The 26,897-nt window shown below is 42.3% G+C and overlaps 1 long non-coding RNA gene across 1 annotated transcript in view; it reads right to left on the bottom strand.

The window, feature by feature from the left end:
* Positions 1-26,897, bottom strand: part of LOC141111084 (uncharacterized) — a 161,376-nt gene that overhangs the window by 45,188 nt on the left and 89,291 nt on the right. The window contains exons 2-3 of the long non-coding RNA XR_012236377.1: positions 18,678-18,945; positions 16,347-16,461 (exon numbers count right to left, since the gene is read on the bottom strand). This is a non-coding gene — a long non-coding RNA (uncharacterized lncRNA). The remainder of the gene's footprint in view (positions 1-16,346; positions 16,462-18,677; positions 18,946-26,897) is intronic.

Genomic DNA, 26,897 nt, shown 5'->3' with positions numbered 1-26,897 from the left:
CCTTCCTGAGTAGAAGTGGTAACAGTGGTAACAGGCATAATCAAAGGGCAGTTCACCCATTTTTTGGAGAAGAGCCCGGGGTCGCAGTGTACTTCTGTTTGGACGGGGTTTTCCGCCATTGAGAAGCCTGTGGGGCTGTGAAGTTGGGTATGGTATTTTGCCAACCCAGGAGCTCCGTTTGCGGTAGGTTTCATTCTTGAAGGAAGGATGAGAGCTCCTCAGTCAACCGGAGCGTGAAGGAGCTGCCATTTTTGGTAGCAATCAGGCATGCGGGGAAGCCCTATCTGTATGTAATCCCATCTCCTCTCAGTTGGGCTAATAGAGGTTTCAGTGCCCTATGCCGGTCAAGGGTTTCCTTCGAAATGTCAGGGAAAATATTGATAAGTGCTCCATCAAAGTCAATGTTAGGAGTACTCCGCAACTTGGCCATGATAGCATTTTTATCTTCAAAATAGTGAAGGCGACATATAACATCCCTAGGCTGGTCGGAAGTGACCTTACAAGGTCTCAAAGCGCAGTGTACTCGGTCGAATCTCAGTGTGTCGGTGACGGGGTTACCCAAGACTGTGTTAAGAATACCGCAGATCGAAGGTTCTAAATCATTATTTTTGGTTGCTTCTGGCAACCCTTTGATGCGCAGCTTGTTTCTGCGATTGCAGTTCTCAAGATCCTCCAGTTTGTACAGTGAGGCCCGGTGTGCAAAAGCTAATTCGGTAACAGTCTCTTGAAGTTCTTTAATGGCCACTTCGTGGGAATCTTGTCACTGCTCAGTCTCTTCAACCCTGTCTAGTATGTGCGCCATGTCTGCCCTCACTGCGGAGATCTCCTTCTTAATGGATTTCTTCATCCTGTGAAACATGCCCGCTATTTCTTTTTTAAGTTCACTTGCCAGTGGAGACATTTCAGAGCCTGCCAGTGATCCAGGGTCATCCATGAGATACGAGCTGCAGGAGGAGGCAGGGGAACTCTCAAGAGCGGAGGCAGCTTGTGAGGAGGGAGAGATAATCGACCTTGAAGTTCTGACCTGCCCGCTCCGCGTGATAGGGCTGGCTCATTTGACGGCGAGGTATCGCTTGATGGAGTCGGTGGCTGATAAATGTGAAGCCAGAGTCTTCCCAAGGTTGGACGGGAACCTGATGCTTTAGATGACATTGCTAGTTGCTTTCAGGTCAGTGGCTGGACGGAGCTCCTCTCAAACACGTCCGTTCAGTGCCATGTGTAGGCCACGCCTCTGCTTTAACTTATTTTATCCCCTTCTGCTTATGTTAAGGGTAGTGATGAACTTCCACCCCGCTGAGGGGGGTACAAATAGGCAGATGAGGGGGCTATGAAGCCCTGTTAGTGCAGGGATTAAGTACACCAGAAAAAAGGATTCAGGGGAAGCAGAGAAATGTTGGCGGGGTGTAGCAATATGACCGCTACTCCTATGAATGTTATTGTGAACTGCACTTCCTGAGGCAGAGATGAAGAAGGGAGTATTTTGATAAGGGCTATATCTTGCAAGTAGATATGCTGGGTGGTGCTACTGAATTTGTATGAGGCAATCCAGATGCAGGGGGTATGGAAAAGCCCCAGTATCCCTGTTGTCGGGTGAAGCAAGATGGCCACTGCATGTGGCTATTGGGACAAGGTCTCTGCTGCCATCAGCGCTAATGATGTTGATGGGACCCCTGTGATCTTTGATCAGAGTCTCGCTCTGTATGGTGGGGTATTCCTGGTTTGTGGCAGGGCGTCTATCTGGCTCAGGAGAGATAGGGAGGCTGCTGATGTGTGCCTGGGTGTAGCAAGATGGCCGCGTCTCACCTGTTTTGATGTTGATTCCGGACAATACAGGAGTGGTATCTCGTGGATCGTCGGCCGCGGGTGCTAGGATGAACATCCAAACGGCTTGCACAGAGGGAGATGTCCACAGGAGAGCTAGAGACCTCAGGAGGCGATGTCGGTACTGCCGCCGGGTGGAGCAAGATGGCCACCGATCCACGAGAATAGGCTGGAGCCACGGCCTATCACTCGGATAGTTGGTCCAGGAAAGATCGCCGCTCCAATTGCACCAGGTGGTACCACGAGAGGCTGGGAGACACAGGGGACCACGCACAGATCCTGACAGGGCTGCTGAAAGCTGCGATTCACGCAGTGTGTGTCCGTAATGCAGGAGCTCCTGTCTCACATGTCTGCTCAGTACAAAGTCCCGTCTTGCCCTTGTTAAGCGGTAATTGAAGATTCTCTTCTCTTCACTCAGTCATTTGTTCCTGGCAACGGACAGTCCTGTGGCAGGTCCAGGCCATTTTCCCTCAACATTCTTCCAAAAGATGATCGTGCAAAAATACTGGAGTCTGAGCTGCTGCCATACGATCCTATGTCTATATTTCTAAAACAATAATTGACATCAGCCACTGTTAGTAAGACAAACAAAAAATATTTTTTATAGGTGAAGAATTTTGTTCCACTGTCAATGGGCATCACTATTTTTATATGTTTGCCGTCAATTGCCCCAACACAATTAGAAAAATTGCATCAGTCCCAGAAAACTTCCGCTATCTTGCACCAAACTTCGGGAGTGGGCTTCTTCAGTACAAAATCACTAAGAACATTCCAGATGTCTCTGCAGGTATCATGTACAATATTGCTGACAGTAGTTTTGCCAACCAAGAACTCAAAATGTCCAGTTGCCAGGTACCTAAAATGGAAGAGTAAATACAGTTTATTAGAATGATACATATTAACAATAAGCTACTTCTATATTAGAACTAAAAACTACCTTGGAAGGAGGTGCCTGAGGAAGTAAAGGAAGAAGAGGAGCAGGAGAAAGACACTGGTGATGTACAGGGACAATTAATATTGTCAAAACAATCACACCCACAATAACATGCTAGTATTTATTATTTCAATCCATGTAAAGAGGATGAAAGAATGATGTGGATATCCAAATACCACATATGAGGTAAGAAGAAGAAAAAGTAGGTATGAAAAGTTACCTCAATGTTATAATGAGTCTTTCAACAGCTGGAATACTCCTTCGGAAACTGGTGTTTTGTCGCTCTAGATGGCTAGAGAGCAAAGCCAACAATTCATCAAAACGGTAAAGAGAAAATGTATGGCTATTAGCTCCATTGAGCATTTAAAAATAAACCATTTATAAATTTATTTCCATTTTTAAAAATATTTGATCAGGTTATTGTTAACACTCCTAGCTATTCAAAGCTAAAAATTAGAAAAGAGTCATAGTGACCATGCATATACACGTTTTCCTAAATATATCTTGGAGCATTTGAAAGTTGACATAAACAAATGTTCTCACCTTCTAATTGACATCCCTGTGTAGTTGAAGAATTTCTCTTCATGAGCACGGAGGTCGTTGTAAAGGACCCAAAACTGACCTCTTCCTTCCCTTTGGGCGATGACGGGATGGATCCAAAATCTATTCCTTCTCCTCCAGTTATGCTCTTCTTCATCTATTAATGCTGCTACAGCAGCCATAATGACTGCTGACCCAACATATTGCATAGCCAACAAGTTTGCTAAGCACTATACAACACGTGACAACGAAAGAGGAAGGGGAAATAACTAAGCAGGATAAGGAATTACATCACTATGACTGAATCGCAGAACATCAAAGTCGCACAAAGTTGTTTGGAAAGTCGCATCAAATCGCAACAAAAATCGCATTGCAAAGTCGCACTGCAAATCGCACGACTTTGGGGTGCAATAGTGGAAACTGAGCCTTAATAAGGTTTTCATATTAGTACTCAATACCAGTGCACTGGAACCACCCTTGATCAAATGTGAATAAATCCAGCAGCTGGAGACAACCTGCCACCCTCAGCAGAAAAAAAAATATTATTCATTACAAGTAAATGTTATTTTCAGAAGAGTCCATGATGTGTTCCCTTTAAATATTACTCAATAACTCCTATGTCCAATAAAGTCTAGGTTCACATCTATGCAGTTGATGTGTTTTTCAGGCAAGTTTTGCGGTGTGTTTTTAAACCCACATTTTGTATGCATTTTTGCATGCAGTTTTCATGCATTTTGCGTTTTGCATGCTTTTTTTCCTTTAAAAACACTGTATATAGCTGCTATGGAGCGGGTCAGGAAGCCAGTCGCCGCATCCTTAACACCTGATGAGCCAACAGCTGTCAGCGGGATTCCCCGTTGACAGCTGAATGTAAAAAAAAGAATTGCAAAAAAAATGTGTGAAAAAAAAGGAGTGGGGTCCCCCCAGGATCCATACCAGGCCCTTAGGGTCTGGTATGGATCTGGAGGGGAACCCCACACCAAAATAAAAAAAGTGGCATGGAGACCCCCAAATCCATACCAGACCCTTACTCGAGCATGCAGCCTGGCAGGTCAGGAAAGGGAGAGGACGAGCGACCAGCCCCCCCTCCTGACCCATACCAGGCCACATGTCCTGAACATGAGGGGGTGCTTTGGGGCAGGGGGGGCTCTGCCTCATGTCTTTACCCCACAACCTTGGGCTGTGGTTGTGGCGGTCTGCGGGCAGGGGACTTATCAGAATCCTGCCCCCCTATGTGATAGGGTCCTTTCCTATTCTGCCCGCTCATCCATCTGACAGTTCTTAAATAGGTAAAGGTGACATCGCCTGGTGGCCCTGCCCTCTTGTCATGTCACCACCCTAGCATGCAACCCCCCTGCTCCAAAACACCCCCCCCATGGTAAGCGCACCCCTCCCTTTCCTGACCTGCTGGGCTGCATGCTCGGATAAGGGTATGAACAGTTCAAAGAAAATCATGTGACTTTTGCTTGACAGACACCGTGAATCTACCACCATAAGGAATGTGCGCTTACCAGCTGCACAGGCAAATAAATGCCTGTGGCTATTAGACATGTGCACACTGAAATATTTCGTTTCGGAATTTCGTTTTCGTCTGAAAAATAAATTTATTGAGTTACTCCCGAAATTCGTTTTTATTTATTTCGTTTTTCGTTAAAAATTGCATTCGTCCGAAAATCCAAATTAAGGTCGAATTTGTCATTGAAGGCTTATGGTGTCTGTCGAATGTTCAAAGAAGATTCGACGGAGCAGCTAAACTGTACAACGCCATATAGTTTACCTGCTCCGTCGAATCTTCTTAGAACTTTCAACAGACACCATAAGCCAAAGTACATGTGTACTTAGTTCTAGCTATTTTACTGCTCCTCCTCTTTGGTTACAATCAGCCAATAACATTCATCATCATCATTATTTTTATTTATCTTTTCTCCTCTACGTCGAATCTTTCCTCCCCTACGTCAAATCTTTCCTCCCCTACATCGAATCTTTCCTCCCCTACGTCGAATCTTTCCTCCCCTACGTCGAATCTTTCCTCCCCTACGTCGAATCTTTTCTCTCTATGTCGAAACTTTTCTCTCTATGTAGAATAATCTTGGACTAATAGAGCTAAGGTTAGGCACATTCGACCACAGGTTTGATGGACACAGATTGTTATTGTCATCATCATGTCGAATCTCCTATCTATATCGAACTGTTGTAGCAACGAAAACGAAAATAAAGCATTTGTTTATGTCGGATCTTTCGTTTTTCGGACTCTGCACTTTCGTTATCGTTTGTTAAAACGATAACGAAAATACCTGAAATTCGGACGAAAATGCATTTGGACGAAAACGAATGCACATGTCTAGTGGCTATGACCCAGCCAGGGCCTTTTCCTCAGTGGTATTCCAACACCAGTCCAATCACCGCGTCTGAGGGGCATAGCTGGATGAATCCTCCACCTTAGGCTTGTACACAGCTCGATAGATGATGGCACGAACGTAGCTCAGAGAAAAATGTAAAGAGTGGCCATAGGAAAAAGCTGCTTATTAAATGTTAAAAACACAAATGCCTGCAAGGCGTATCAATACAAAAAATATTTTAAAATATGCAGCCAGCCCTTTTGGGAGAAGCGACATGCTGAGGTCACCACGCAATACGTTTGTAAGCACGGGCGTGTATACTGCAGCCAGGTGGCCGCATATTTTTAAATATCTTTTCTATCGATATGACTTGCAGGCCTTTCTGTTTTTAACATTTAATAAAAACCTAGCAGGTTTTACCTTTGACCACTCTTTGCATTTTTTTTCTGAGCTGTGTTTGTGCCATCATCTATTGAGCTGTGTACAAGCCTAATGTGGAGGATTCGTCCAGCTACGCCCCTCAGATGCGGTGATTGGATTGGTATCGGAATACCACTGAGGAAAAGGCCCTGGCTGGGTGTTTCTGCATTTCTTGTCTGTGCAGCTGGTAAGCGCACATTCCTTATGGTGGTGGATTCACAGTGTCTGTCAAGCAAAAGTCACATGATTTTCTTTGAACTGTTCATACGCTGTTTCACTTTCTGTCAATGACTCACCTCACCAAAAGAATTTCTGATTGGGACTTTGATTTACCGTTACAGAATTACCCACAGAGTCAATTACTTCATAGTTGGGACTGTTTTTTGATTTATCGCTTACTCATCATTCATGATTACGTTTTATAAGGTTAAGGTTCACATGCACATTATTTAGAGCGCAACCATATTTTGTGTCTATTTGTATTTGTGTGTATTTCACTTTGTGTTGCAGCTTATTGTTAGGGTTAATTTAATTTCCAGCGCATTCTTTTTTATCCACTATATATGCTCGGATAAGGGTTTGGTATGGATTTGGGTGGGACCCCATGTGATTTTTTGGGGGGATTTTGGCATTGGGTTCCCCTTCAATTCCATTCCAGACCTGAAGGACCTTTTTTTGCATTTGGCTGTCAGCTTCCCTGCTACCTGCTTACCTACAGTATCTCACAAAAGTGAGTACACCCTTCACTATTTTGTAAATATTTTATTATAACTTTTCATGTGACAACACTGAAGTAATGACACTTTGCTACAATGTAAAGCAGTGAGTGTACAGCTTGTATAACAGTGTAAATTTGCTGTCCCCTCAAAATAACTCAACACACAGCCATTAATGTCTAAGCCGCTGGCAACAAAAGTGAGTACACCCCTGAATGAAAATGTCCAAATTGGGCCCAATTAGCCATTTTCCCTCCCCGGTGTGGTGTCATGTGACTCATTAGTGTTACAAGGTCTCAGGTGTGAATGGGGAGCAGGTATGTTAAATTTGGTGTTATCGCTCTCACTCTCTCATGACTCTGGTCACTGGAAGTGCAACATGGCACCTCGTAGCAAAGAACTGTCTGAAGATTTGAAAATGCATTCCAGACTTTAGGCTGGCACATCTTGTTCATTTCATTTCAAATTCATTGTGGTGGTGTATAGAGCCAATAGGATTAGAATTGTGTCGATGTCCCAATATTTATGTACCTGACTGTACATTGTTTTTAAAGGAGAAAAAACACAAAATGCAAAACAAATGAAAAAACGCATCAAAATTGCAACACTTGCATTTCTGGTGCGACTCCATTTAAGTCTATTATACGTCAAATGCCATCTGCTGTGGGAAAAAAGTCCCCGACCCTTAGAAAGAAGAAAAAGGTTCCCCGTGGGGTTTTTTAACAGCAATTGAGAGTCCCAAAAAGGTTAGTAAAAGTAGGTGTTTTTTATTATCAAAAAGCAATAGGACAATACTGTACAAAAGTTAAAACATGAGCTCTGGTATACATTGTGCGAGACCATAGGGTATGGAGAAGGGGGAAAAATGGTTGACAATACCAAACGCAGTACAGATTTAAAAATCACTTAGAAATTCTCAGCTTACAATTGGTTGTAATGTCTGATGTATGGAAAAGGCCCCAATGCATTTCGACCTAAATGTCTACAGTCTTCCTCAGGGAGTTTTTTAATATTTCTATAGATACATCAAAAGGCAAATTTACAATCATGCATGATGTGATGTGCAGTCATAATTGTTTATACATCTATCATAAACATAAAAGATGATTGTCACATCATATTTACTCTCTCCATCGAATAGGCTCACTTAACCAGAGACCTCTTTAATAAAAAACACACATAGAGATAGCAAATGGTTTCCCCATTGAAGATCCTGGAAAATGATGATTGGCCGTCCTCACCTCCACCCCCGGCCGTGGGGCTTACAAGTGGTCACACCAAATTGGGCACCCCAAAGGATAAGGCAGCTGGGAACAAGCAACACTTGCAAGTCATCACAATTATTCTAATTAATAACTACTGTATTTTGTGGATTTGTTATAGATATGATATCTAGGCTTATCATATTTACCCTCTCCATTGAATAGGCTCGCTTAACCAGAGACTTCTTTAATGAAAAACACACATAGAGATAGCAAATGGTTTCCCCATTGAAGATCCTGGAAAATGCTGATTGGCCGTCCTCACCTCCACCCCCGAAGGGGGTCACCCCCAGCCGTGGGGCTTACAAGTGGTCACACCAAATTGGGCACCCCAAAGGATAAGGCAGCTGGGAACGAGCAACACCTGGAAGTCATCACAAGTATTCTAATTAATATCTACTATATTTTGTGGACTTGTTATTGTAACGAGCCCCTGCTCGCTCGGTTACACTCTCCCGACACTCCTCTGTGGCTATAGAATCAGAATGCAGATCGCAACGTCTGATGGTTCGGTCATCCAATGCTCCAGGATTCGAACTACAGCTATGTGCCGTTCTAATCCAGTTGTGATAGCTCAGAACAAACACCAGGCAGGCTGTATGTAAGTTCAAACAGGAATCTCACTTTTATTGATGCACACTCACACTTTTATACACAGCAGTTTGAACACCCCACCCCCAACAACCACTTTCCTATTGGTCAATTATAAAGTACACTTTAGTCTTCACTCAGGTCCTCTTGTCTATGCAAATGAGGACTTGAAACAAGGTCAGCAGAGAGTGGTCCGATAGCTTGAATAGGTGGACTGATATGTGTAATGACACAGAGAAGCCCCAGGGGGTAATTAAAGTACATAAACAAATGGTCAAACACAGAACAATGCCTTCCTTCCAGACCATGGAGCCATCTGGAGGGGGTTAGGCTTAAGACAGGGCAGACGACCCCCCACTGTGTAATAGAATCAAAGGAGAAATACTTCAGTATTCCAAGCTTCATGACAATACTCCCCCCTGGGAAACAGTCCAACAGCCACAGTGGGACCCCGAACGGGTCAACTCGAGGATGTTGGAAAAGTAGTCTTAAGGTTCCAGGTCGGTCTGCCGGGATAACCCATCTGCATTCCCGTTTTGAGGCCCTGGCCGATATTGTATGGTGAAATTTTACGGTTGCAAAGCCAGGCTCCACCTTAGTAATCGGCCGTTCTCTCCCGCCACCTGGTTAAGCCATATCAAGGCATTGTGGTCCGTCATGATGGTAAAAGAGCGTCCATACACATAGGGCTGCAACTTCTTTAAAGCCCAGACTAAGTCCAAACACTCTTTTTCCACGGCAGCATATCCAACTTCATGGGGTAACAACTTTCGGTTGAGATACGACCGGGTGCTCTTTCCCGTCATCGCCAACTTGACTTAGTACGGCTCCCAGACCGAACATGGAGGCATCTGTATGAATGACAAAGCGTTTGTTAGGATTGGGTGCCGCCAGTATGGGAGCTTGCGTTAGGGCGGTTTTTAACTGATGAAACGCTGTCTCGCACTCCGGGGACCACAGGACCTGTCTAGGGAGAGTCTTTTTGCTCAGGTCCGTCAGGGGTTTGGCTATGTCACTATAGTGGGGTACAAACCTCCTGTAGTACCCTGCTGTCCCTAAAAATGCAAGTACCTGGGTCTTGGTTCTGGGAACTGGCCAGTTCAGGGTGGCCTCGGTTTTTGCAGGTTCTGGCCTCTGCTTCCCACATCCCACTCTATGTCCCAGATATTGCACCTCAGACATCCCGATATTACATTTGTCTGGCTTCAGGGTCAGGTTAGCGGCTCGGATCCTATCTAGCACTATTCCCAGGTGTCTAAGATGTTCCTCCCATGTCTGGCTATAGATTGCGATGTCATCAAGATATGCACATGCAAAATCTTGCAGACCATCGAGGAGTTCATCTATCATCCGCTGGAAGGTAGCCGGAGCATTCTTCATCCCGAATGGCATTACCCGAAACTGGTAAAGGCCGAACGGGGTGATGAAGGCCGACTTTGGAATTGCTTCCAAGGGAATCTGCCAGTAGCCCTTACATAAGTCAATAGTCATCAGATGATGTCCCTGAGCTATTTTGTCCAGCAATTCGTGGCATAGGGTAGGTATCTGTCACAGTACAGTCATTCAGTCGCCTATAGTCCACACAAAATCGGGTCGTGCCATCCCATTTTGGGACTAATACTACAGAGGAAGCCCAAGGGCTTGCCGATGGTTCGATCACCCCTAACTCTAGCATCTCCCTAATCTCCGCTCTCATCCCCTCTTGCACTGCTCCGGGAATCCTATAGGCTGGTTGTCAAATGCCCCAAATGCCCCAAATTGTTCCCCGAAAGTACTTCCGTGGGTAACTCACGTAGTAATCCCACTCGCACTTGTCGCTTCCCTGAGCCCCAATCCAAGAGGACTTGGGTGGTGGATAAACGTAGCACCTCAAAAAGTTTGCCACACTCTTCCTGAACATCTCGATGGTTGGGCTCGTTCTGGAAGCAATGAGCCACTGGTCTGGATGGATGAGCAGTCTCTAGGTACCTCGTGGATCGGGTAGGACAATATCGCTGCAGATGACCGGTTTGACCGATAACTCACGTAGTAATCCCACTCGCACCTGAGCCCCAATCCAAGAGGACTTGGGCGGTGGATAAACGTAGCACCTTTCCCCCTGCTACCCTGACTGCAACAGTCTGGCCGGTCCGGGCCGACTGGGGAATCATGTGAGGCTGGATGAGGGTAATCGTATCCCCAGAATCGCGGAGTCCCTGGGCTGGCTGCCTATTAACCCATACTGCCTGACAATGGTGCTGTCGATTATCTCCGGCAGCAGCTTGGACAGGATCAGCCTCAAAAAGTTCGCCACCCTCTTCCTGAACATCTCGATGGTTGGGCTCATTCTGGAAGCAATGAGCCACTGGTCTGGATGGATGAGCAGTCTCTCTGTACCTCGGTAGGACAATATCGCTGCAGATGACCGGTTTGGTTACAGGTATAGCACTTAGGTCCATTAGGAGGGTTGGGTCGGGCTAGGGGTCTAGAGGCAGACCACTGAGGTAGTGAAGTTGGGTTAGAGGCTGGTAAACTGGGCCGAGATAGTGGATAGCGCTCGTTTTCACCTGACCTTCGAGAGTCCAGATATTCATCGGCTAAAGTAGCCACTTGCTGTACAGTCTGTGGTCGCTTATCTCGCACCCAATCCTGTACTACCGGAGGGGTGTGGTTAAAGAACTGTTCTAAAAGTACTAGCTGGGTGATGTCCACTATGGAACCAGCCCTTAAGGTTCCGCTGCAGACGATGTGCCCACTCCACGTATGTTATTGTGGCTTGTTTCCGGGATTGTTTCCGGGATTCTCTAAACTTAATCCGACTGGCTTCAGGTGTAATGGCAAATCAGGCCAGCAGAGCTTCTTTTACCCGGTCATAATCTTTAGCGTCCTCGTCCTCTAGGGCCCGATATGCATCGGCTGCTCTGCCAGTCAAATTACTCGCCAGTAAGGCAACCCAATCTTGGTACAGTACATTATGTATCTGGCATAGTCTCTCAAAGTCCTGCAGGAATGCTTCAATTTCCTCCTCTCCTTCCTTAAATAGTTTCAACGTCCGAAAGGGCAACTTACGGAAAGGCGCTGTATCTTTAGGTGTTGTCTCCGTTTGCCGTATTTCCGCCATTCTCCACTCATGTTGCCACTCTAGTTATCTCTCTTGTCGCTCATCCTGCAGCTGGATGTCTCTAATGGCATTCTGTATGGCGGTCTCTGATGGGTTAGCACCATATAATGCCAACCGCTCTCGAACTCATTGCTGAAACAAGTCTTCAAATGACCGGGGTCCCGCATCACCATCCCTCTGATCCATCTTGGCTAGCTCACTGATCAGGGTGTCCTTCTTTGTCCCACCAGTCCCTCCACGGCTCTCAAGTAAATCTTTCAGCGTGGCTCTCCTGCAGGCTGCATAGCTGGCCATTCACTGTGGTGGTTTGGAGTGTCCCAGTAACTGGAGAGCAAATCCCACCGCTGCCAACCAATGTAACGAGCCCCTGCTCGCTCGGTTCCACTCTCCCGACACTCCTCTGTGGCTATAGAATCAGATTGCAAATCGCAACGTCTGATGGTTCGGTCATCCAATGCTCCGGGATTCGAACTACAGCTATGTGCCATTCTAATCCAGTTGTGATAGCTCAGAACAAACACTAGGCAGGCTGTATGTAAGTTCAAACAGGAATCTCACTTTTATTGATGCACACACACACTTTTATACACAGCAGTTTGAACACCCCACCCCCAACAACCACTTTCCTATTGGTCAATTATAAAGTACACTTTAGTCTTCACTCGGGTCCTCTTGTCCATGCAAATGAGGACTTGAAACAAGGTCAGCAGAGAGTGGTCCGATAGCTTGAATAGGTGGACTGATATGTGTAATGACACAGAGAAGCCCCAGGGGGTAATTAAAGTACATAAACAAATGGTCAAACACAGAACAATGCCTTCCTTCCAGACCATGGAGCCGTCTGGAGGGGGTTAGCCTTAAGACAGGGCAGACGACCCCCCTACTGTGTAATAGAATCAAAGGAGAAATACTTCAGTATTCCAAGCTTCATGACAGTTATAGATATGATATCTAGACTTAACGGGAAGATAATTACTGGGAAGCAACAGACCTCCTTAAAAACTAAATCATACTGTGTTATATGTCCTGGAAAAACATGAGATTTCCAACGACATTATTGAATTATCATGTTGTGGTGTAGCATTAAATTTTTACTAAATGAACTTAACAAGTGATGAAATGCAAATTCTTAACAGTGATCAATTATAATTAATGCTATATTGGGGTGTAGTGATGAATATCCTTATATGAGGTTAACACGTGATAAAAATATGAGTTCTTAACAGGTGATCAATTGTAGTTAATGGTATATTGTAAGTATGCTATATATATATTGTGTTCACAAATATAGGATAATTTAATGAAAATATAAAGATCTATAAGAAATGATAAGTGAAAAAAAAAAGACAAATAAAAGTGAGTGAAGAGTGAGTGCTAGTGAGAGCAATAAAGACATTATTTAATACCTGATCGCTATATAAGATTTGTTTAGAATGCTGTGGCCTCTCGAGTATGAGGCATCAGGTCCATAAAATTGATTTAGGTAGGCTCTAAATGAAAAAAGGGCATACACACTATTTAAAAAAAGGTATGTGTAAAAGAGGTGTGTACAGCAACAATAGTGCTCAATCACCATCTACTGCCATACATTCTTACCATATAATCTGAAGGGTGCCTGGACTCAGCATAAATGAAATTAAATTATATGATAATATGCAAGTTATTATCATAAAAAGTGTTTGGGGACCCGGGTCCTGCCCCAGGGGACATGTATCAATGCAAAAAAGTTTTAAAAATGGCTGTTTTTTCGGGAGCAGTGATTTTAATAATGCTTAAAGTGAAACAATAAAAGTGTAATATTCCTTTAAATTTCGTACCTGGGGGGTGTCTATAGTATGCCTGTAAAGGGGCGCATGTTTCCCATGTTTAGAACAGTCTGACAGCAAAATGACATTTCAAAGGAAAAAAAGTCATTTAAAACTACTCGCGGCTATTAATGAATTGCCGGTCCGACAATACACATAAAAGTTCATTGATAAAAACGGCATGGGAATTCCCCACAGGGGAACCCCGAACCACAATGTTTAAAAAAATGATGTGGGGGGTCCCCCTAAATTTCATACCAGGCCCTTCAGGTCTGGTAGGGATATTAAGGGGAACCCCAGCCAATATTAAAAAAAAAATGGTGTGGGGTCCCCCTCAAAATCTATACCAGACCCTTCAGGTCTGTTATGGATTTTAAGGGGAACCCTGTGCCAAAATTTAAAAAAAAATGGCGTGGGGTCCCCCCAAAAATTCATACCAGACCCTTATCCGAGCACGCAACCTGGCAGGCCGCAGGAAAAGAGGGGGGGACGAGAGAGCGCTCCCCCTCCTGAACCGTACCAGGCCACATGCCCTCAACATTGGGAGGGTGCTTTGGGGTAGCCCCCCAAAACACCTTGTCCCCATGTTGATGGGGACAAGGGCCTCATCCCCACAACCCTTGCCCGGTGGTTGTGGGGGTCTGCGGGTGAAGGGCTTATCGGAATCTGGAAGCCCCCTTTAACAAGAGGACCCCCAGATCCCGGCCCTCCCCCCTGTGTGAAATGGACCATTTCACAAAAAAGTGTCCAAAATGTTAAAAATTACAAGAGACAGTTTTTGACAATTCCTTTATTTAAATGCTTATTCTTTCTTCTATCCTCTATCTTCTTTCTTCTGTCTTCTATCTTCCTTTGGTTTCTTCCTCCATCTTCTTCTTCTGGTTCCTCCTCCGGTGTTCTCGTCCGGCATCTTCTTCCACGGTATCTTCTTCCCTTCTTCTCCTCGGGCCGCTCCGCATCCATGATGGCATGGAGGGAGGCTCCCACTGTGTGACACTTCTCCTCTTCTGACGGTTCTTAAATAACGGGTGGCGGGGCCACAGGGAAGTCCCCGTGCGTCAGAGGGGGGCGAGGTCACCGGGTCGTGGGGATGAGGCCCTTGTCCCCATCAACATGGGACCTGAAGGGCCTGGTATGGAATTTAGGGGGACCCCCACTTCATTTTTTTAAAATTTTGGTTCGGGGTTCCCCTGTGGGGAATTCCCATGCTGTTTTTATCAATGAACTTTTATGTGTATTGTCAGACCGGCAAATCATTAATAGCGAGTACTTTTAAATGACTTTTTTTTCCTTTGAAATGTAATTTTGCTGTCAGACTGTTCTAAACACAGGAAACATGCGCCCCTTTATAGGCATATTATAGACACCCCCTGGTACGAAATTTAAAGGAATATTACACTTTCATTGTTTCACTTTAAGCATTATTAAAATCACTGCTCCCGAAAAAATGGCCAGAACTTGCATATAAGCCTTCAGTGAGAACTTTGGATTTTGCAGGTTCGAGCCCCATTGACTTCCACTATTCCAGTATATGTGATCTGACAGGCATTATTGCCGCAATAGCTCTGCTTTCCATTTGCATTAGCGCTGACTTTCTGAGAGTTGAAGTCTTTCTGGCCTTTTTTGAGAGTTATTTTTTGGTACTGCAGGAGAATTTTTTGGCGCTATAGTAAATGACCCCCAGTATGATCTCGTTTTTAAGGAGGTCTGTTGCTTCCCAGTAATTATCTTCCTGTTAAGCCTAGATATCATATCTATAACAAATCCACAAAATACAGTAGTTATTAATTAGAATAATTGTGATGACTTGCAGGTGTTGCTTGTTCCCAGCTGCCTTATCCTTTGGGGTGCCCAATTTGGTGTGACCACTTGTAAGCCCCACGGCCGGGGGTGGAGGTGAGGACGGCTAATCAGCATTTTCCAGGATCTTCAATGGGGAAACCATTTGCTATCTCTATGTGTGTTTTTTATTAAAGAGGTCTCTGGTTAAGTGAGCCTATTAGATGGAGAGGGTAAATATGATGTGATAATCATCTTTTATGTTTATGATAGATGTATAAACAATTATGACTGCACATCACATCATGCATGATTGTAAATTTGCCTTTTGATGTATCTATAGAAATATGAGAACTCCCTAAAGAAGACTGTAGACATTTAGGTCGAAATGCATTGGGGCCTTTTCCATACATCAGACATTACAACCAATTGCAAGCTGAGAATTTCTAAGTGATTTTTAAATCTGTACTGCGTTTGGTTTTGTCAACCATTTTTCCCCCTTCTCCATACTCTATGGTCTCACACAATGTATACCAGAGCTCATGTTTTATCTTTTGTACAGTATTGTCATATTGCTTTTTGATAATAAAAAACACCTTTTTGTGACTCTCAATTGCTGCTAAAAAAACCCCACGGGGAACCTTTTTCTTCTTTCTAAGATTTGCTATCCGGGGTGCGCAGCCTTTCAGACTCTATATATGTGCTATATTATGCTATAGTAAAAGTCTCCGACCCTTTCCAAAAACTCTCCGGCTGTGAACGTGTACCATAGGAAACTGTGTTACATGGACTGTAGTGCACTTATGTAAAATGGAAAACACACAAAAAAGTGCATAGGTGTGAACATAGGTAAAGTGCATATATGCAAGTTCAAAATATCTCTCTCTTCCTTGGTTTCTTTCTATAGTAGAATCCCAATTTGCAAGCTGATCCCACCTTCTCCAGTTGATAATCTCCAAAATCAAAAACTATATAGTGTAGTATGTTCTACTTAAATGTAATAGAACACCATTTTTTGATCCACTCGTGTATCCTTTACCTATATACGCTTATCCTCCAGCTCCATAAGTGAGTCTTCTGTGTAACACTGTTGTAGATTCTTCCTTTTGTGTTCTCCCAGTTATGTATCCTTCCGAGGAGGTATTCTTCCTCACCTGCTCCAAAGTGAATGTTGAAGTTAAAAAAAACAAAAATTCTAATATAGTGTAATACTGCTGTAAATGTTCAAAAAATGCTCAGATACTCCACTACTCACATTGCGATATACTGTATAATGATGTGCACTTTATTGGACATAGGAGTTATGGAGTAATATTTTAAGGGTACACCTCATGGACTCTTCTGATGAAACATTGGGTGAAGTCTGGGACGTGTAATGCAGATCGTGGGCAGTGATGTGGCGGCCATCTTAGTGGTTTGAAACGCTGGACGTTTCTACATGCCTGTTTTGCCTACACTAAATGTGAGTGGATCCATTTTTATCTTCAATAAATTGGTTTGTATCGATCATTGCGCAATGAGCGTTCCTTTCTATTTTTATATATATGTGGATGCTGGAGCTTGCCTGCAGTAGGTCTTTTCTGGATGTGGAGTGATTCCCTCACCCTTAATGGTCTTACATGAGGTGGAGCAGCTTTAACCACATGTGGAGTGGAACAGTGTTTGTAGGAAGGATCGATGGTGCCGCTATTCAGTATTTTTAAAAGTGTATACCCCATACACTGATGGTAAGAGTCAGTACTATTGGGTGATGGTGATGGTCTATCTTTCCTTCCATATATGAAGACACCTTAAAGGGATTATGTGCTGATCGATCGAACATTTTTTGATCAATTTTATTATTGATTTTTATTTTTAAGTGCTACACTTCCTTTTCTATTTCTTTCAATTATACCAAGCAGCTTTTTATTTTTTGCATTTTATTATTTATTTCCTTTGTATCTGGTGCAACAAATCCCTGTACTATTGTTTTTAACATTAATTGCTTTTTATAAATACTTGAAATTGTATAAGTTATTTAATTACAATTATAGGTGTCTGAATGTGGATAACTATATACTAAAGTTTGGTGATAATACCTGCAATAAGTTTAAGGTTTTAAGTGTTAAATTGGTTTTAAAGGTATTCAAGAAATGAAAAGGGTTAGAGTTTATGTGCATTATCCTAACAATGGTTAAATGGGGTAGCTAAATAGAGAAGGGATCAATGAAGGTCATTCTATATAAAGATAAAAGGAGGATGTTGACTCCCTTACCATGTTATTAAGAAGGTTGTGTAACTTTTGAAATGCTGACCTCCATGGAGGGATTATTACTTTTTTGTAACTCTGTTGTTCAGATACCAGCCCCAAAACACATGTTACAAGTAGTATTTTTATTCTTTTCAATGCACTTTTACTGTTTAGGTTTGTAAGTATAATTTTTATTTTGCGATCACCCCTAGCGAGGGCAGAAGTGAAAAAGGAGGGCAGAAGTGAAAAAGGTGTGCAGCCAAGGAAGGAATATATTATATTGCACTTTTTCTGCAGCCTGTGATTGGGTCTTTTATTTCATTTGCCTTTAGCAAACTGATTCCTTGTTAATTGTCTACTTGTATGCTTTGTTGCATACAACTTGCCTTATCTGCTCCTTTGACTGAATATGTACACCTTTGGTACCTGTGTTTGTCAGCATTAATGTTATTACTTTACGCCCATTTCAATGCTAAAAACTCTTTAGAAAAAAGTTAAATTTAATGGTCTGTGATCCTGTAGGCATGATTCCGTCTCCTCTGCAACCTATAAGTATCAAAACAAATCAACTTCATAAAAAGACCTTGTAATTGTTAGAAAAATTATACACTGTCGATTTTCCATTTTATTATCTTATTTTGTTTAGAGAACCTGAGTTGCTGGTTCTTATTTTCTGCTCTGTTGATTTATTCTTGATTTTATAATGAAATTATGCATCCACGATAGATCATGGATGGGTAAGATGTGCTCTGGGCCCTGTAAAAATCCATTGCAAGTTCTAATTTTGTTGAAGACATATTATTTAAAATCAGAAGACAATCATAGGACAATAAGATACTGCAACAAATTCTATTTATTCTATCTATTGTAAAGGTGTTTGCCAAATCATAAGACATTGAATATATTGGTCATGTAACATCATAATAGGCATAAGTTGCATACAAATTGTTATTGTCAATTAAATAAGCTTTATTGATAGAAGCTTCATTGAGTAAATGTTTTAGTCTAAGAATTTTGACATTGCCTAATTTCTTGTTGTGGTGCTAAGGGGATCCATTTTCTCATTGCATCGCATGACCAATATGGTATAAGAACCTATAAAAATATTGTACACTGTAATGTCTATGATAAGGAACTTACCTTTTCTTTCATTAAATTAGTGCAGAGTTATATTATATAAACTGTAACTATAATCTTCTTGCATTCTTCTAGCATTCAAAGAAAAGTTCAAGCAAAGTTTTAATTCTTTATTCTCAAAGGCAATCAGCAATCTATTTACTCCTGCTTCACAAGGAATGTTTGATCCAGAGGGGAGGTTTAGCACATTCACCAAAGCGAGAGAGATGTACTGTTCTTGCTTATTTATTTCATGTCAGTGATTTGTGCTGACTCAGTTGCTCCGTGGAAGCTGTAAATGAAAGATGAGAATGAGATGAAAAATGCTTTTCCTCACCAATGCACGGCCCTATGAAATCACAGCTGAGCACTTCTGTCATTTTCCACACTATACAAATAAAGGATCTGATGTTTAGACAAAATTGCTACAGTTGCTGATAGCTCAGTTATGCATTGTGCTTTTTTTAATAAATTGGATGAATGGGAGATCTAAAATACCCCAATGGCAGGGATTTAAAAATGTACCCTAAAATGACAATTAACTTCAGGTCTGACCAACTGTAAAAAAATAACTAGTTTTTGCATGGTAGATTTCATTTTGTGTTTCTTAAAATAAACCTGCTTTCTACACATGAAGGGCAAAACAGGAGGACATTTACATGCCAGCTCATACTAAACTTTCCTTTGCTCCCCCACATGTTCACAGAAACTGAACTGAAGACACTGTGCTCAAAAAAAGACAAGCAGAAGGCAAAAGACTAGCAAACCAGTATTGCCTGTGGTCTCCCTGAAGGAGTTATTATTCATTTTCTCATTACTGACTAACCATACCTTGCTTTGCACTGTGTAATTTTGTGGAAGTAGCCATTTTGGTAAACACAGGGCTTTGTTTGCTCATGTCAAAGTGCCCCAACATGATAGCACAGAAAAAACGCTCCTGCGCACAAGTGGATACCCAGACAAATGTGTAATGTCATAGGCCTTGCTGCCCTCAAGGACGGGGAAATCCTAGTAGTCAAAGATAAAAGAGAAACAAGAGGGCGCACCAGCCTAGTGCATTATCTTTGGATAAAAATGTATTTAAGAAGATAAAAAAGCCTACTTACAAAACATAAATAACGTAATCGCAGTATATGGTCATCAAGTAGCAGCATTCAGTTGAACATGGACAATTCTCCAAAGGTCACGGAGGAAATCACAGAAATCACTGCCAGTTGACACGTTTCGAGGGGTAAGTCCCCCCTTCCTCAGAGCACAGCAGTGAACCCTCCTTCAGGAGTCCTCCTATATATACACATAATTGTAAAGGGACATATTGTTACTCAGCCAATCAAGAGCGTAACCCCTCCCCCTCCACCCAGCAGGCGGCAGGGGCGACCAACCTCCCACTGGGCGGGGGGGAGAAGGAAGGTGCCCAACTCATCCTGTATACAATCCATGCAGCACATACAATGAATAGCAACATTAAAAATCAAATGGGCTGTACCGCAAGGCCGCTCAGGAAGTCCCCCAGAAAATAATAATGTCAGGGGTATGGTGTCATCATGGATGGCCGTTATTACCACCAATGGAACACCGGGAGTCCGTTGTCACGTCATGTAACCTCGTACCGCACATACTACCTCTATTGATTGCCCGGAATGCACGCCACCGTGCTTGCGTTCCAGGCAAGAGGAGAAGGCGGACACGGCATCCTTTCCCCTGCGTCATCCCTCGCCTACGGATGACAAGGGTGGCGACAATAGACCGCTGCCATTTTGGAGGAGACTAAACTATAGAGGCCAATTGAGGACATCACATGTCTACCACGAGGGACCGCTCAGCTGCACTAAACAAAAACAGTATATTGCTGGCCAGGTATGCAAAAAACCACCTGGGTGATAGAGTAGGCAGAGGGACAGGCAATTTAGTCAGCCCTCATAGGGAGGAGTTCAGGGGACAAATTAGCTAACTTCACGATTGGAGTGATAAATAAGTAACTATATAACTAAATAAATATTAATAAATGAATAGTTGATTAGTTAATATATAAAAAAAAAAAGGAAAAAAGGAGGACCACTAAGTGCATATAAAATGGTATGTATATATAATGATGATAATCAATGGAACCCACAAATGGGTGACTCTATGGAAAACCTCCAGAGGTGAAACCTCCAGGGATATATCCATCTAGTCTAACATAGATGCCTGTCAAAACATAACGGCACTAAGCAGGAGGACAGTACTGAAGGAGATGGTCACATGCCGCACAAGACCATACCAGATAATGCATAAAAACCACATACAATGCAGAAATCAGTAAACCACAAGTGTAGTGACCCCATACATGTATATACATACATACATCAACAATGGTCAATCGGTGCAGCATGTATCTGTGGATCTGACAATAATGTCAGTGACAAAAATGGTAAAACATAAATTGAAATACTTGAATTGATATCACGAATGGGATCACAATAACAAGATGCTTTGTATTTCAATTGCTTTATTCGTGTACTGGGTGGAAAAACAGGCTTGTACAGTGTCAAGCGTGTTAAGGAAGGACTGGGGTATCATGATCCAGTGCTGAGTAGGTTTCTCCTGGATAGACCAAATATCATGTACAGGAAACCTTGTGATTTAAGAAGCTTGGTAGCTCCCAGAATGGTAAAGAAATCTTCAGGCATGAACGAGGTACGAGGTTACATGCGGATGTGATGACGGACTCCCGGTGTTCCATTGGCAGTAATAACGGACCATCCATGATGGCACCATACCCCTGATATTATTATTTTCTGGGGGACTTCCTGAGCAGCCTTGTGATACAGCCCATTCGATTTATAATGTTGCTATTCATTTTATGTGCTGCATGGATTGTATACAGGACGAGTTGGGCATCTCCCTTCCCCCCCCCCGCCCAGTGGGCGGTTGGTCGCCCCTGCCGCCCGCTGGGTGGAGGGGGAGGGGTTACGCTCTTGATTGGCTGAGTAACAATATGTCTTTACAAGTATGTGTATATATGGCAGTGATTTCTGTGATTTCCTCCGTGACCTTTGGAGAATTGTCCATGTTCAACTGAATGCTGCTACTTGACCATATACTGCGCTTACGTTATTTATGTTTTGTAAGTAGGCTTTTTTATCTTCTTAAATAAATTTTTATCCAAAGATAATGCACTAGGCTGGTGCACCCTCACGTTTCTCTTTTATCTTTGCTCCAACATGATGGCTAGTGATCTGATCACTGGTTCATTCAAGAAGCAGAGGTGAAGGAAACAAAACCACAGAATGGATAAAGCACAAGCAGTGGGAGCCCTGCACTGCAGCTTTCTCTCCATCAAGGAGAAAATTGAGCAGTACAATAGTGACAGCAACAAATCTGGCTTCTTGTAAGACTAGCAGTCACAGTGCCTTCGATTTAAAATGCAGATTCAGAAATGCGATTGAAGGAACAGTAGTGCCTAGGCACAGAAAATGCACTGCTATGTTTCAGGAAAAATTCAGGGCAAAAAGTAAATTGTTTAGGTACCACTTAGGCACAATTAAAATTTTAGATGTTGCGAGGGATGAGCTGAACTTCCCTGGGTTCATCTTGAGCAGGGTTTGGCAAACCTCAAAGAAGTTTGAATGCCAAACCCTAACCACACTCAAGTCAATGGGAGCCAAATCTGTCAAATAAAAATCCAAAATTTCTGAAATAAAGGAAAAGGGTTGTCAAAAATAGCATGGGGGTGGACACTTTCCTGGGGAACATGTAACAATGCGAATACAAAAGAAAAAAAAAAAAAGGAAAACTCCATTCAGAAGGAAGCCATGTCTTTGTAAAACACTGACATTTACAAAAGAAAAAATGGCGCACAAACCCCAAAGGTCCTCCAAATGAATATCATACTCCCAAGGGTCTGCTATATATTCTAGGGGACCTCTGGAGGGGTCAGTGTGCCCTTTTTTAAGAAGCCAGTGTATCGCTACCCTCGGGGGGGAGCCACTGGTTAAGATTGGTCCTGTGTTCTCTGCCACAACTTTCCTAAGGCCTCAGCCCTGCTGACACACCAGGTTACTGGATAAGGGAGTAAACACACACACAGAAATTCCTTAACACCCAATACTCTGGCTATCATAAGGGAGACAATGGAGCCATGGGTGAAAGTGAAATTATTGAGTATTATTATGAGAGCTGACTCATAAATGAATGCAAGACAATAACAATTACATTTACACAGTTCAGCACACTGGGTTTAAAATTAGAATGAGAAACCAAAGGAAATCCACAAGAATCTATGTTAAAATAGCCCAAATCCACATAAACTGTAGCAATACTGTAGAGTACCAGGTGGGCAATGAGGAAATCTTACATAACAATGACAAAACAATATTGCCCATAGATCCTGATAGTGACTATGCTAGGCCTATACTTGTTGACAGGAGGCATCCTGTGTGATCAGCATAAACTAACTAAAGAAAGGAGAGTCTCTAGCTGGATCTTTGGCTGGCTAACATTGGGGCCCTGTAGATGACCGTTGGTGCACTAGAGGTGACTCTGTATCCTACGGGCAGTGAAGATGTAGTTACAACTAAACAGAGCAACGTTTGTCAGCCTGGGGTACCTATGATGTAGCTGCACCCTGTGATGTCAGCAAATGCAAAGTGAAGTTAAGCAATAGAAACTCAGCAATAGGGGTCTGAGTACTGGAGTTGAGAAGGAGTGAGAGGTGGTATACCTTCAGCTGTATGTCTGGTATCAAGAGTAGATGAGCCAGCAACCCATTTGCCAACTCCTCGTGAGATTGTAAAAATGTGCCCTGACAGGGAGCCCCTTTTCCTTGAACTGGTTCCTGATAGTAGGGGCTTGATCGATGGTTCAGCAGATTTGAAGGATACATAGTTCTCTCAGCAAAAAACAAAGAGAGAGAACATTATTGAGTGTTTTTTTCTTTTGGACCTCCAATAGAAGAGCAAAAAGGTAGAATTACTGCCACCATCCAAAAAGATCCAAGAGTACAAAAATGCAACACTCCAAGAAGGTGCTGTGGAAAAACTTCTTGGCTACATTTTCTGATGGTGGCAGGAACCCCTTTATGTGCACTGTGCCTCTAATTTTCAGGTCCTTGAAAAGAGGAGCAGTGGTGGTGGCTGCTGTATCTGTAATACTTTTAAGACTTTTAGGGGAGTGGAGATTTTTTTTAACTTTTATTTTTAAAACAGGGCCCAGAAGACTGGAGCATACATATCTGTTATACAAAATAAAGTCATACATTGTACAATATACACAGCTGAAGTAGTGAGGCAAACCATCAGTATTCACACAAAAAGATAGGTTCTGGACCTGCTGTGAGTAAAACGTTTTCCTTGTATGCTTGAAGGAAGCCTGAAATAATTTAGGTTGTATTCAGGTTGGATTCAGTGATAGGAAGAGGGCATCCGACTACCTGATTTCCCTAGTTTAAAAAATAATACAAATAATAGAAAAAAAAGGTTGGGATTGAAGGGGATGTTGAAATGTAAGGTGGGTAAGAAATTGGAAGAGGAGAGGTTGGGATAAAGGATAGGAGCCTAAATGTAGGAGATGTAAGGAGAGATAAAGGAAACAATGTGGGAAATGTATAAGTGATCGGAGGAAGGAGTGTAGAGAGAGGTATAGTGGTGGTGGTGGACTGCAAAGAAGAGATGGATAGGAGAGGAGGGGTATCCAATCATAAAATTTAGTGGTATTTCAGGGAGTATTGAAAGTCAACGCAGTAAATCCAGATTTGTAAAGATATCTCTTTGTGATTTTAAAGGGCGAAGGTCAGATCCTCCATGTACTGTATATGGTATTGTTAATTTTGGACAAACAATGTTCCCTGTAGGGTGGTGTGGTCTGTTTACACACCCTTATTTTTACAAAACTTACAAGAAATTGGTGAAAACAGTCAGATTTAAATCTTTTGTCTATGCTAAGCATTCATGGGGTTTAACGCACTTGACAAAAAAATGCATCCTAATTTACAGTACCTTAGAAAGGACATAGGCTTAGTGTAATGAAACCTCATTTGCAGGGTCCCTTAAAGTGATATTAAAGGCATGTTATATTTATATGCTCTGTGCAGTGCTTTCGCACAGAGCAGCTCCTCCTCTTCTCAGGTCCCCGCTGGTGCTCCTGGACCCTCCCTCCGGCCTAGTGCCCCCCGTAGGAAGCAGCTTGCTATGCAGGCTCTTGAGCCGCTTATCTGTGTGTCCATTCACACATGGAGTGAGGCTCTGTCCTGCCCCCGCTTTCTCCTCATTGGCACACTGGCTGTGGTTGACAGTAGCGGGGGCCAATGGCTACACTGCTATCCCAACCAATGAGGCGGGTGAGACTTGGGACACATTGCCGGATCGAGATGAGGCTCAGGTAAGTTTTTTTCTGGGGGGGTGGCTGGGGCTGCTGCACACAGAAGGTTTTTTTACCTTCATGCATTCAATCAATGACGGTAAGAAACCTTGGGCCTTTACAACCACTTTAAGCCAGAGCCTAGTGATAGATAGCCTTTATAAACCTCCACTAAGATAGTTGTCTAATAGAATCAAATCATAATATGCCTGTCTGGTATGTGATCCCACAATACACATCTGCTAGTTTAGTTTTTGAACCTCACAGTTTAGTTTTATATAATTTCCATTAAAAATGCTATGATGTTGCTACATTATTAGAAAATGTTTTCACTAAGGAGAATAGGCACAGGATCAATATCATGTTTTATATCTATCAAATTATGATTTTAATCTATTTAATAACACCTTCATACCAGATTGTAAAATATGGTCATATGGAAATATTGATAAAAAACTGACATTGAGGGAGAATCCGGTGAAATATCTTAAATCCTTTAGCACTACTATATCACACCCCTCAGTTCTATTTATTGGGTAAGGGTTGGCTTAGTGATATTCTTTAGAGGATGGAGAACTAGATGGACTTGTATGTCTTTTTTCAACCAGACTAACTATGTAACTATACATGAAAGCCAGGAGTCATTCACGAGACCCAGTGACTCTGATGCACCAGATCCAACTAATCTGTGAATTTGATTCTGCACAGGAACCAAAAAAAACTTTGCTAAGTGGAATACATTTTAAATTCTGTTTATTTTACTGCTGATATTGTCTGTTCTGTATTATTATTTTCTGTAAACCATTTTTTTCTTTTCTTTCAAAATTATATTTACAAATTGTTAAGCTAATATTCTAAATGCTCTAAAGGAGAAATTAAATATTTTGTGCCTCTTTTAGGAACTCTAACATATTGAACACTGTTACATTACTGTCTCCAATGGTGCCTAAACTTTTCCTAAAGTGGAAATTGTTAAGGCATATGGTGTCAATGGAGATTTCAATTAAAACACATGGCGGCAGCTACTGTTTAAGTGTGTGTGAAGGGTTAGTTGTGGACTTTACTGCTCTAGTGACAATCAATCCCAGTCTGCTGGTGCTTAGATTACTGCCCCACAAATTGGAAAATGTCCGAAGAGTGTAAAGCTGGGAGTGCAATCCATCATTGCCTGAAAATACTTTTTTCAAAATAAAAGAAATCATGTTTCTTTTTCTATTGGTGCATCTTCCTCATGGCAGTGCCTACCTCCTTATGCCCACTTTGACAATCCTTTGCATATTAGCCTTCAAAGTGGCCAGAATTGATTATCAAGAGTACCCCCCCCATAGACTTCAATAGAAGTTTGGAATTTTGGGACTTCATGTTGTAATCAAAGAATGCCCACAAACTGAATTGCACATTCATCCATCCCTATTAATTTAGAAACTTTGATATAAAGAGCTGTATTTTTTTCTGAACGCAATGCATACAAAAAGAAACCTTTATTTATTTTTTTAAAGGGTAACTCCACTTTAGCAAATATAAAAAAATCAATAATATAACGTATACAGCTGCGACACATGTCATATTGTAATTAGATGTTATTAAAAATGACCTTTTCTGCCACTTGAAACAGATACCCGAGCTATCTAAACACTGCCTCAATGGCCAGCCATTATTAGCAACTGTATGTACTTAACAGCTATCTCTTAATTTTTTAGGTTGTCATCACATGCGGTCTACTGCACGCACTTATGTTCGAAGACAAAGAGTACTATATGTGTGAAATATGTAGAACTTTGATATTTTAAACCATAGTCTAACTGTTATGCATTTCACTTTTTGTAAAGAATAGAGAAAAGACTTTCCACATGGACACAGACAAACAAACAGTGATTTTTTTCAGAATAACAAAAGGTAGGAATCTGC

Source organism: Aquarana catesbeiana, linkage group LG10 (genome assembly GCF_042186555.1).
Source record: "Aquarana catesbeiana isolate 2022-GZ linkage group LG10, ASM4218655v1, whole genome shotgun sequence".
Taxonomy (NCBI): domain Eukaryota; kingdom Metazoa; phylum Chordata; class Amphibia; order Anura; family Ranidae; genus Aquarana; species Aquarana catesbeiana.
The sequence above is the reverse complement of the archived record's forward strand: the minus strand, read 5'-3'. Positions and strand labels throughout refer to the sequence as shown.